The 12,434-nt window shown below is 46.5% G+C and overlaps 1 protein-coding gene across 1 annotated transcript in view; it reads left to right on the forward strand.

The window, feature by feature from the left end:
- Positions 1 to 978: 978 nt before the first annotated feature.
- Positions 979 to 12,434, forward strand: part of ASNS (asparagine synthetase (glutamine-hydrolyzing)) — a 42,180-nt gene continuing 30,724 nt past the window's right edge. The window contains exon 1 of the mRNA XM_084618775.1: positions 979 to 1,058. The gene's annotated coding sequence lies outside the window, so the exon portion shown is untranslated. The remainder of the gene's footprint in view (positions 1,059 to 12,434) is intronic.

A 12,434-nucleotide genomic window follows, 5' to 3' on the forward strand; every position in this document is an offset into this window, starting at 1 on the left:
ATCCTTTCCCCTGGTACAAGACTTGTTAGCTCCAGCTCAGGTGGTAACTAGGTGATTTCCCATGACTGGAACCTCCTTTATTCTCTTCTAACCCCTTTTATAGCTTTGGCAGAAGGCGGGAATCCTTTGTCTCTCTGGGTCCCCACCCCTCCTTCTAAATGGAAAAGCACCAGGTTTAAGATGGATTCCAGTGCCAGGTGACATGGTCATATGTCTTGTGAGACCACAAGCCTTCATTCTTCCTGGCCTGACTCACAGAAAGGCTTTCAAGTAAAGTAAACAGCCATTTATAGTCAATTGTCCTGATTAATGGGAGCCATCAAGATTCCAAACCACCATTAATGGCCCACACTTTGCATAATTACAATAGGACCTCAGAGTTATATTTCATATTTCTAATTTCAGATACAAGAAGGATACATTCAGACAAATAGGATGAACACACTCAGTAGTTTATAAGCTTTGTAATGATACCTTACAAGAGACCTTCTGTGTGAAGCATATTCCAGTTACATTATATTCACACTCATTAGCCTATTTTCATAAAATTATATGAAGTGCAACATCACACTGGCCATTTGCAGCATGGCCATGTGGTCATCCATACATGCATTTACAGATCATTATGCTATTACCTCATCTTTCAGAGCAGACACAGGCCTCAGAAGGGCGGTCCTCGGATCCCTCTTTTGGTAGACTCTGAGACCCCCAATCCTGGACGGGGTACTGCCTTTGGGTCACCTAAGTGGAATACACATCTGCATCTATTCAAAGAAGAAGAAATGGTTACTTACTGTAACTGTGGTTCTTTGAGATGTGATGCAGATGTGGATTCCACAATCCACCCTGTGTCTCCTCTCATGGTCTTTTGGTGCAAGGAGCTGAGGGGTGGGGAGGCACCACCTCATATAGCCAGAGGAGGAGCCAGAGCCATGAGGCGTGAATGCTGCCCCTCTATGGGTACTGGTAGTCAAAAGTTTCCAGCTCTGGAGCACTGGGTATGCACACACCTAAGTGGAATACATGTCTGCATCATATCTCAAAGACCCACAGTTATCGTAAGTAACCATTTCTTCTTTTCTCTCCCTTTTTGTATGTATTTGTCTTGTCTACCAGGTAATGGGATCCGACCTTAACAACAACAACTCCCATCTCAACTAATTTTTTTTCCTCTTCCCCGCAAATAAGGACCAGTATTACCATCCCTAATACCATTTAAAAGACTGACACCTGGGTGGTGGGGATTGTTCCTATGAAACCTCCCTACAGTTAAAGGGAAATAGAATAAGGGAAATTGTGAAAATGAAAGCCTTACTTACTACTTTACACTTTCAAATATTTTAGCTGTTTTTAATTTTTCTGTATCTTTAATGAAAGATTGTTTTAAAAATTAATGGTGCTTGTTGCCCTGGGACTAAGCAGGCAGAGGTCTCTGTACTTGAAACCCCAACCCTTTGTTTAACTGTTTAATATTCCACACTGACAGGGTCATGTTAAAATTGTTGATTGTCTGTGCCCATTTAGTCCATCAAAATTAATACAATGTACTCATGTGCATGAATTGCCTCCTGTAACAGGGTTCCCCTCTGCTCCTGTCTTCAATTTATCCATAAAAGTTTTCTGCAGGCTGAAACTTCTCAATTAGCTTTTTTGTATAAAGAAGTCTGCCAGCTAAAGATTCTCATCAGACTGGAATGCCATGTCACAATACCTACAGGTCACTGATCTGCAAACCAAGAAGCATTGTCTGTGGGTAAACATCATGTAATTTCTAAATTACTATTCATGCTGCAGTAAACCCTTTCATGACAGATTAATTACTTTAATCAAGCCATTGTGCAGAATTGAATAAATACCTAGTGTGTGCCAAAACTATGATCGATATAGTCTGTGTACTACAATAAATATTTCATTGATCTATATTATGCTTCTAGCAATATATATGTAATTTATTTGGGATAGGGAGACTGAGCTGGATAAAATAGGGACTAAGTAAGAACTTCTGAAGTTTGACGTAATTAGCCTTTTGTTTGCTATTTACTTTGGCAGTTCCTGAGTTTCCTGGTTTTAGCATAGGCTGGAAATATCAATGGGAATGCAGTGTAATATATGTGACCCGGCTGAGGCTTGTTAACCTTCATGTGATCATTTTTTCTCAGTGTTTCCATTCCAGTTATAGGCCCGATCCAAAGCCCATTGCAGTCAATCTTTCAATGGAATTCAGTGGGTTTTGGATCAGAGGCTTGCAGACCAGATTGGCTCAGACATTTTTACACACTTATCTGAACAAATCCGAATCTTTTGATAATCTTATTAATATGTATTCATGACACTGGAATGGATTACTTATGGGTCTGATTCAGGAAATCTGTACTTCATATGCATAAACAAAAAAAGGTAGTCAGGAAGGGAAGCAGAGGGTGCACATTTTGTGCTCTGGCAGCCCCTGCACAAACCACACATCAGAAGCATTCCAGAAAGGGGCCCAGAATTCCTAAGTGTGACCAGCACTTGCATGTACATTCCTTTGTCGGGCTATTCCATATTTTGGGCAGATTATGATGTCTCTGGCATGATAAAATAATATAATATTAATAAATACTAAATATAATAAGCAATTGATAACTTTTTATTAATTATATTATTAATTATGTGGTGGATTATGCATGGAGTTATGGCATTTAAGACAAGGTTCAAAATAATGTTGTTTTAGCAGTATATCTTGTGTATCTAATTCTGGAGAAATTGATATAGGGCTTGAATTTGGCTAACTTGTGTGATCTTTCTATGAAAAATTTAAAACTAAAACATACAGAAACGTGAATGTTGAATCTGTGTAAAAATTGGTGAGTTTAAATTAATGAATTATTTTATGTTAATGATAAATCCCTCTGTCATTAAAGATGGCACATAATAATATGGATGAGGTACTGCTCAATATAAATTAGAAGCAAAATATGGCCTGCTATTACTTAGCACTTCACAAACATTATTTAGCCCTTAACCACTTATATTGCATTTTGAGTTATTTTAGAAGTGGGTTATGGTGTGTGATGAAACTGATGAAGAGTGGTGAGGCTGGCTATTTTGGAAAACAGCATATTGAACTGGTTTCTAGCTACTGAAGAGTAATGATGGGTTAGGTTTTGTCTTACTATTTATATGATAGCAATAATACTTTACCTACTTACAGAATACAGAATCCCTTAATTAGAAGGAACATAAGCAAGTAAGGAGTAAGACCAGATCCATAAAGGGACTTAGGTATTGCAATGCTCAGCGTAACAACACCTAACTTTTTTGAGTCTTGAAAATCTCAGGAACAACATTAAAATCCACGAAGCCTGAGTTGTGGGACTCAGATCCCTATGCAGCGAATGGGGAGAGAGATAGGCACCTTACAATATGATCAACAAAAGCCAGCATGCGAGGTGGGAAGCCACCTAATCTACCCGGTGGAAGATGCATACCAGAGGGGAGTGGGCTAAGACACACACCCCTCTCATAGCAATAAATGAATACATCCAGGCTTAGTGGTTAGAGCACTCACCTGGGATATGGGAAAACGGGTTCAATTCCTCCTTTCTCTGCCAGAGAGGAGAAAGGATCTGAACAGGGGTCTCATGTCTCAGCAGTGTGAGCGAACCACTGAGCCATGACATATTATGATGTGGGGGATCCTGAAATCTGTCCTGCTTAAGCTGTTCCACTGTAGATAAATGAAGAAATAGTGATTGGGGTGGGCAGACTGGCCCCTGCATCTCCCACCTCCCAGATGGGTGTTCTAACCACTAAACCAGAGTCATTCCCTCTCTCTCTGGTCCTATGACTATTAAGTATTTATCCACAGTGGGACAGTCAGAGGATGGGGGGATGACTCTGTCTCCTGGAGGTTAGGGCGCCATCCTGGGAGATGGGAAACAAGAGTGCAGTCCCCCTGCTCCAATCATTCTTTCATTATTTATCCAGAGTGCAGCAGCTTCAGCAGGAGAGATTCTGGGAGATCCCCATCAGACTAACCCATAGGTCAGTGGATAGAGCACTCTTCTGAAAGGTGTGGGAAACCCCATTCAGATTCTTTCTCCACCTCTGCCTGTGTCACAACCCAAGGGCCCCCTCCCTTAGGGGGTCCCCTGGAGAGGCAAATCAGCATTGTATGTTGCTAACACTGTTGCAAGCATTACAAGGCACGTTGGGGAAGGATTAAAGGTGTGAGTGTGGAATGGAAGATTCTTTTGCAAGTTGCGAGAGGCCTAAAGGGGGCAGGGGGAAGGTTAACTTGACGGTCCAGGTCCGAAGATAAGACGTTGGCTCCCGCCCAAGGCCACGGCACACAACCGATGCTGGGCTGCCTGCATCTTCCCCCACGCCTGACCAGCCATGAGAAAGGAAGATTCAGCTGTGCAAACTGCAGAAGCTGCAAAACCCAGCAAGACAGTGAAGGCCAGCGAGGAGGTAAACAACCACTGTAGTGTCCCTGAAGCCGATGTGTTTTGGGAGAGCTGAAGAAGCCACTAAGGTCAGTTTGAACTGGTACACAGAGCTTGGGGAATAAAGGTCCCGGAAGGAGATGCCCCCAAGAGACCCCAGGGACTTAAAAACCCTCCTGGGAGCTGAGGCAAATTAGAGATCAACAGCGGACCCTGGACAACCCGTGCATGGGACAAGAACTCCCGTCCACCCCTCCCCCTCTTCTTCTTAAGTTACATCCAGGCTTGGCCAGCCTCGGGTAGTGCAGGTGTGAGTATGAAAGTGGGTTAGGGCTTGGGGCACTAACGCTTTTTTCCTTCTTCTGAGTGACTTGGAGAACCCCCCAGCGCTCTCTGCTGCTGTTTTATTATTTTATCAATAAAGCTTTAAAAACTCAGTTACTTGGTGTGCTCTGTCATCTCCTCCTCAAATGATCCTGCAGCCTCAGCCTGATCACCTGATGCCTCAGACAGACTGGTAACAGAAATCTGTCACACATGTAAGGGGAGAATTGAATCTGGTCTCCCATCTCTCAGGTGAGCGCTCTAACCAGTGGACAAAAAGTTGTAAGGTCGGCACCACCTCCTCCTTCAGATGGATTTTGAATGGGATCCAATCTGGTAGGCAGCTCTGTCCATATTGACTGGATGCAACTTAAGTTGTCTGGCCACCCATCTTCCCCAAATTTGTGGATTGCTCTGGAGCTTAGGTGGGAGATAGGCATCCAGACACCTAGAGTGAGGCAGCAGCGAGTGTGAGCAAAGGCAGGAACTTAGGCACTGAGGGAACTTTTAACCTGAAAATGTAGGCATTAAGTGAGTTTAGTCACATATAGGGTTTGGTGGGTGTTTTGTGGATCACAGTGGAGTCTAAAACTGGGACTCAGGTTTCTAAATACCTTTGTGGATCTGGGCCTAAGGCACCCTTCTGAAGAGTTCAAGACTATCTAATTTGACTTTTATGACTTTAAGACATGAGTGCCATTACCTACAGTATGCATGATTAAGACTACGTTTTACTCACTGGTATTTTTAGTAAAAGTCATGGATAAGTCACAGGCAGTAAATAAAAATTCATGGCCTGTGACCTGTCACCTGTGCTGAGGCTGAGGTCGCAGCCTGAGGGAGGCGCCGCGGGTGCTCGGGGTAGCAGGGAGTTGTGGCTTGGGGGGCACTGTGGGACCTGGTGGAGGAGGTTGGTGGGGCTGGGGCAGGCTCCCTACCCGGCTCCTGAGAAGCAGCAATCTTAGCTCCATGTGCTGCCTCCGCTCCGTCCCAAAGTCCAGTTCTGCAACTCCCGCTGGCTGGGAACTGTGGCCAATGGGAACAGCGGGGCCGGTGCCTGTGGGTGGAGGCAGCACGTGGAGCAGGGAGCGGAGGGAAGGGAATTCCTGTCACCCTTCCAGGGAGCCCCCCCCCGCACAGGTAAGCACCGCCCTGCACCCCAACCTCCAGCCCTGAGCCCTCCACACCCAAACTCCTGCTGCTGGGAGTCTGGGGGGCCCGAGACTGCTCCAGCAGCGGCTGGTGCGCCTGGCCCAGGGGCTGCCCGAACTGTTCAGGTGGCCCCCGGGCCAGGTTCACTGGCTGCTGCAGAAGTCACGGAGGTCACGGAAAGTCATGGAATCCATGACTTCCATGACCTCTGTGACAAACATGGAGTCTTATGCATGATTCATATTCTGAAATATCATCAGTATATATTTCTGTGAGAACATTGGATTTTGACTGTTAACACAACCTCACTTAAAGGAAAAGGAGTACTTGTGGCACCTTAGAGACTAACCAATTTATTTGAGCATAAGCTTTCGTGAGCTACAGCTCACTTCATCAGATGCATATCGTGGAAACTGCAGCAGACTTTATATATACACAGAGAATATGAAACAATACCTCCTCCCACCCCACTGTCCTGCTGGTAATAGCTTATCTAAAGTGATCATCAGGTGGGCCATTTCCAGCACAAATCCAGGTTTTCTCACCCTCCACCCCCCCACACAAATTCACTCTCCTGCTGGTGATAGTGATTGTGATTGTGATTGTGAATGTGATTGTGTAAAGAGTTGTCACTTTGGATGGGCTATCACCAGCAGGAGAGTGAATTTGTGTGGGGGGGTGGAGGGTGAGAAAACCTGGATTTGTGCTGGAAATGGCCCACCTGATGATCACTTTAGATAAGCTATTACCAGCAGGACAGTGGGGTGGGAGGAGGTATTGTTTCATATTCTCTGTGTATATATAAAGTCTGCTGCAGTTTCCACGATATGCATCTGATGAAGTGAGCTGTAGCTCACGAAAGCTCATGCTCAAATAAATTGGTTAGTCTCTAAGGTGCCACAAGTACTCCTTTTCTTTTTGCGAATACAGACTAACACGGCTGCTACTCTGAAACCTGTCACTTAAAGGAAACACTCTACTTTACGTGTTAGTGCAGTTTAGTTATTCTCTGCACTGCAAAGTGTTACCATTTGTAGGCCTAATGACGTCAGCTCAGAAGCCTTCACCACAGGTTTTCCCCCTACAGTTTCTGGTACATTTACATGTACATTAGTCACTAGTTTGACTATGAACTGAGGGTATGTCTACACTACGAAATTAGGTTGAATTTATAGAAGTCGGTTTTTTAGAAATCGGTTTTATATATTCGAGTGTGTGTGTACCCACAGAAAATGCTCTAAGTGCATTAACTCAGTGGAGCGCTTCCACAATACCGAGGCAAGCGTCTACTTCCGGAGTGTTGCACTGTGGGTAGCTAACCCACAGTCTCCGCTGCCCTTTGAAATTCTGGGTTGAGATCCCAATGCCTGATGGGGCTAAAACATTGTCGCGGGTGATTCTGGGTACATGTCGTCAGGCCCCCCTTCCCTCCTTACCTCCGTGAAAGAAAGGGCAGACAATCGTTTTGCGCCTTTTTTCCTAGGTTACCTGTGCAGACGCCATACCACGGCAAACATGGAACCCGCTCAGCTCACTGTCACCGTATGTCTCCTGGGTGCTGGCAGATGTGGTACTGCATTGCTACACAGCAGCAGCAACCCATTGCCTTATGGCAGCAGATGGTACAGTAGGACTGGTAGCCGTCATCATCATGTCCGAGGTGCTCCTGGTCGCCTCTGTGAAGTCGATCAGGAGCGCCTGGGCAGACGTGGGCACAGGGACTAAACTTGGAGTGACTTGATCAGGTAATTTTCTTTAGTCCTGCAGTCAGTCCTATTGAACCATCTTATGGTGAGCAGGCAGGTGATACGGCTTACTAGCAGTCCTCTTGTACCATCTTCTGCCGGGCAGGCAAGAGATGAGGATGGCATGCAGTCCTATTGTACCATCTTCTGCCGGGCAGGCAAGAGATGAGGATGGCATGCAGTCCTTCTGCACCGTCTGCTGCCAGCCAAAGATGTAAAAGATAGATGGAGTGGATCAAAACAAGAAATAGACCAGATTTGTTTTGTACTCATTTGCAACTCCGCCCCCCGTCTAGGGGACTCATTCCTCTAGGTCACACTGCAGTCACTCACAGAGAAGGTGCAGCGAGGTAAATCTAGCCATGTATCAATCAGAGGCCAGACCAACCTGCTTGTTCCAATAAGAACAATAACTTAGGTGCACCATTTCTTATTGGAACCCTCCGTGAAGTCCTGCCTGAAATACTCCTTGCTGTAAAGCCACCCCCTTTGTTGATTTTAACTCCCTGTAAGCCAACCCTGTAAGCCATGTCAGTCGCCCCTCCCTGTGTCAGAGCAACGGCAGACGATCGTGCATCTGAGTTGAGAGTGCTGTCCAGAGCAGTCACAATGGAGCACTCTGGGATAGCTCCCGGAGGCCAATACCGTCGAATTGTGTCCACGGTACACCAAATTCGACCCGGCAAGGCCGATTGAAGCGCTAATCCACTTGTCAGGGGTGGAGTAAGGAAATCGATTTTAACAGCCCTTTAAGTCTAAATAAAGGGCTTCATCGTGTGGACGGGTGCAGGTTTACATCGATTTAACGCTGCTAAATTCGACCTAAAGTCCTAGTGTAGACCAGGGCTAACTCAGCATTTCTCAGATGTTGCATTCGGCTGCCAGTGGCGTTTCTTGCAGCCACAACCTCCTGGGCTGTGATGGGAGGAAGGGGAGGGAAGAAGCAGCAGCCCCTCCCTCTCCCTGTTGCTCCTGGATGCACCACCTTGGTGTTGGCTGTTGGGGCTGCAGGCAAAGGTTGGATGCTGCCCCCTCTGGAGACAGCCGGGGCACAATTTTGGAGGAGCAGGCGGCTGGTGAGTTCTCCACCTTCCCAGCGGCGGTGGGGCTCAGGCTTTGGGCTTCACCCCAGGAGTGGTGGGGTGGCCAGCTCTGGCCATTGGTCTTTGGGCTCTTGCCCTAGGCTCTGGCTGCACAGCGGCAGGTCCCAGGCTCTGGCCATGCAGCTTCAGGCTCCATTCCCTAGCTATGGGGATTTGGCTCTGGCTACAGGTCATCAAGCTATGCCCCCTGACTGTCTCCCCCGGCATCCCCACCCCAATCACCCCTGGCTCCTGCTGTTTCCCCCGACTTACTTACTCAGCCTTGGCTTAATTTGTCCCCAGGTTTGCCGGGGCTGAGTAAGTATGCTGTGAAAAGTGATATTTGTATGTTTGTTAATATCAGTTTTAACAACAGACTTATTAGCTAGCAATAAATAAACTACAATGATTTGGACATGTATATTTGCATATTGATTTGTTTTTCCTAAAGCTAATTAAGTATTTTAGGAAAAAATGTGAGTGCAGCCACCAGCAAGAGTTGGTGGCCGCACTCTGAGGTCACCAAACAGTTTGTCCTGAGAACTCCTGAACTAACTTCTGAGTCTGAGGCAATAGCTCTACCTTGTGATGGTAAGTAGGAACTGCATCCCTTATGCTTTAGAATGTTGTGAAATTTGCCATCAATGGCAATAGAAGCAGGACCTATGTGCCAAAGTAGCTTTATTGGAATTGTGCCCATTATTCCACTTCCGCATTTGGCTCTGTCTGTAAGTCTTTGGCTCTTTGTTCTTTGTGGCATTGATTCAGCAGTCACAGCCTCATACCAATTGTATTTCCAGCTGTGTGAGTTTGTTTTTAACAGTATATCCATACAAATTAGTGGAACATCAAAGGGAGGGGTGCATCCAGCTGCAATGGAGGAGTGAACTGAAGATTTTATTTTGAAGTTAATCCTCCCATATTAAGTGAAATAATTATTCTAAATGCTAGTCTGGATGGGCTGCAAATCTTTTCTACCATTTTGAAAGAGTACTATGGAATTAACTTGGCATGAAACCAATATTTTTCTACAGAAATTACTCTAAAGATATGTAGAATATATGAGAATTCTTCAGGTTTTTTAAACTATCTAATAGAAAAATAGACTTCTGATATGGACTGGAAAATAGACTACTACATTCTATACAGTAGTTAAAAGAAAAAAAGTCATACAGAAGAATCTTTTTTTATTAACTTCTGTAGGACTTTTCCATAAAGACAAACTCTTTATTTAGAGGCCACCATTATTCTATTAGAGTTTACAATCTCTCATTCCTCTTTACTCTAGGCGCTTGTCTACACTAGAGCCATTTGGTGTGCTTCTACCAGGCGTGTAACACACATTGTATCACCTACGCAGCTGAGCTCTGAGATAGCCTTTATTTACACTATGGAAATTTGGGGAATAAACAAAACGGGGGGAGAGAGTGGCAAGAAGGGTAGTCTTATCATGTATCTGTTTCTGTTTCTCTTTGACACACTTTATACTAGGCAAGTTTTGTCCTGCTATTAGTGGCTTCAGTTCAGCTCTACCAATGTTCACATCTGCAGCCAATGTTTTAAGTACCATGACCTCTAACTGTCACAGAACTTAAAATTGAACATTGAATGCTACCACCAGGTTCCACTGAAGGGAAATGATTAAATAAGTAACGATTGTAGCAGTTCTATATGGCAGACATTACCACCATTTACACCAGGGATCGGCAACCTTTGGCACGTGGCGGGCCGGGCCGGTTTGTTTACCTGCCGTGTCCACAGTTTTGGCTGATTGCGGCTCCCACTGGCCATGGTTCGCCGCTCCAGGCCAATGGGGGCTGCAGGAAGCGGCACGGGCCGAGGGATTGCTGACCGCCACTTCCCGCAGCCCGCATTGGCCTGGAGCGATGAACCGTGGCCAGTGGGAGCCACTATCAGCCGAACCTGTGGACGTGGCAGGTAAACAAACTGGCCCGACCTGCCAGGGGGCTTACCTTGGAGGGCTGCGTGCCAAAGGTTGTCTATCCCTGATTTACACCAAAGGCAGAAGTCTGTCTGTGTGACTATAACATTTTATTTTTCTGGGTATCAACTATTTCCGCCAGTTGAAGAGAAGAGCCTGTGCACCTGTTAGATTTCTTTTAAGCAAAGGAAAAACTTCAAAGAAAACTTATCAGATTTTCATGAAATATATTTTTATAAATATTCCCATTGTAACCGTAGTTGCAAGGAAGAAGAGGACTCCAGCCAACCCTGCTGGCTGAAGTCTCAGTGTAAAACCTTGAAGTTCAGATAATTATCCAGGTTCCTTTCTTCAAATGGTTTTTCTCTTTGAAACCAAAGTACAGAACAGTAGCCTTCCTACAGGCATAAAGTTTGGAAGCTCTCCCTTTCCCCAGACAAAATAAAGCAAGGCTAATGGCAAGCAAATACAGCTTTTTCCCCCTCAGAACAGTATAAAGTACAACCTAAGTACCCACACTAAAACAAATAGTCTCAATCCAGCGTAGGCTTGCTTGCAGGCAGGTCAGCAGTGTTACTTTGGTCAGACACAAACCTCTTGGGGATGAGGGGTTTGAGGTGCAGGAGGGGGCTCTGGGCTGAGGCCGAGGGGTTCGGAGTGTGGAAAGGGGTTCTGGGCTGAGGCAGGGGGTTGGGGTGTGGGAGGGGCTCTGGGCTGGGGGTGAGGGGTCTAGGCTGGGGCCAGAAATGAGGGATTCAGGGTGCTGGAGGGGGCTCCAAGCTGGGGCAGGAGGCTGGGGTGTGAGAGAGAGTAAGGATTTCAGCTGGGGGCGTGGGCTCTGGTGTGGGGCTGGGGCTGAGGGGTTCGGAGTGCAGGCTGGGGCTCCGGGCTGGGGCAGAGGGTTGGGGTGTGCAGAGGGGGTTCTGGGCTGGGGCTCCGGGCTGGGGCAGAGGGTTGGGGTTTGCAGAGGGGGTTCTGAGCTGGGGCAGGGGGTTGGGGTGTGGAGGGCTTTCAGGGTGTGGGTTCTGGGTGGTGCTGACCTCAGGCATGTTCCTCTGGCTCCTAGGCAGAGGAGCGGCCAGGAGGCTCCATGCATTGCCTCTGACCACAGGTGCCACCTCCACAGCTCCCATTGGCCATGGTTCCCAGCCAATGAGAGCTGCGGAGCTGGCGCTTGGGGCAGGGGCAGCATGCGGAGCCCCTGTGGCCGCCTCTCCACCTAGGAGCTGGAGTGACATGTCGCCGCTTCCGAGGAGCCATGCAGAACCAGGCAGGGAGTTGGCCAGCTCTGCTGTGCCATCAACCGGACTTTTAACAGAGCCACCAGGGTCCCTTTTCGATCAGATGTTCTGATCGAAAACAGGACACGTGGCAACCCTACCGCCTTTCTCTTTAGACATCATCTAGTCCTAGTGCATCATGGCTGCTATCAGAAATAAACAAGAATAATGTTGTTGCCGGCACCCAGTGCCAAGAGGCTAAACAACAGCTGAAGTTGGTTCGTTACCCGGTGTCCTACACCCAATAATCACAAGGGGGTGGAGAAGCAGAAAAGTTTATTTGAAGCGTCAAAAAGGTACAGGGAGATTTGAATCTCAAATCCTGTACACAGAGCAGGAAGTTACACAGGCTTTTATACATCCTTTTTCCCAGCATACTTATCCAATAGCAAGCTGCCCCAAGTATCCATATAGCCAGCCAATCCAGTTCCCAGCTAGTTCCCTGATTCTCTGTATCATTTGTTAAACTATACATAAAG

The sequence above is a fragment of the Lepidochelys olivacea genome (assembly GCF_965140295.1).
Source record: "Lepidochelys olivacea isolate rLepOli2 genome assembly, chromosome: 2".
NCBI classification, from domain to species: Eukaryota; Metazoa; Chordata; order Testudines; family Cheloniidae; genus Lepidochelys; species Lepidochelys olivacea.